The sequence below is a fragment of the Myotis davidii genome, unplaced genomic scaffold, assembly GCF_000327345.1.
Source record: "Myotis davidii unplaced genomic scaffold, ASM32734v1 scaffold430, whole genome shotgun sequence".
NCBI lineage: Eukaryota > Metazoa > Chordata > Mammalia > Chiroptera > Vespertilionidae > Myotis > Myotis davidii.
The window spans coordinates 944,779-945,432 of record NW_006285247.1 but is presented as its reverse complement, the minus strand read 5'-3'; positions in this window follow the sequence as shown (position 1 = coordinate 945,432).

Here is a 654-nt window from a genome sequence, read left to right as displayed (position 1 = left end):
CAAGATGCTTAGGGAGCTGCCCATCTCAGTGGAGCCACCAGGGTAGAGCATCACGAGGCAGCTCATGAGAGGCCTGACCCATGGCCCTGGGAGGTGAGAAATTCTGCAGCCAGAGGCTGACTTGGGGAGTCAGTGATGGTGGGAAAGGAGAGAGGTCAGATGCAGGGTGGGGATGGCCTCCTATTTTTCACACCAGTCATGATGAGTGGACATTTTTGAGAGCTAAGGAAATACCACAAAAAGTAGCTGAGCCTGAGCCATGACACCCATGAGGATGGCCAGTTTAGGGAAGGGACTGTACCAAAAAGGGGCTGTGGGATTTGCCATTCCAGTCAGGGAGTTCTTCACCCAAATCAAGCCCCCTTAAGGGCTTCCAAGAACACCTGCTCTTGATGAAGAGGTAGTTGTCTACTTCATGTATTAAATTTTTTTGAGATTACAGACCATTTTTAACCTAAATACCTTTCAATTCTCTCATGCCTTTTAACTGTAATTTTGTTCAAAAAAAAAAAAAAAAAAAAAAAAAAAAAAAAAAATACTAGTATCTGTTGTCTGCCTCTTCATAGAGGTAATAATAACCCGTGAAAAGAAAGGCTGTTGAGCGGGAGAAAGGTGAAAAGATGGGTGTTTTTTGTTTTGGGGGGTGTGTCTGCT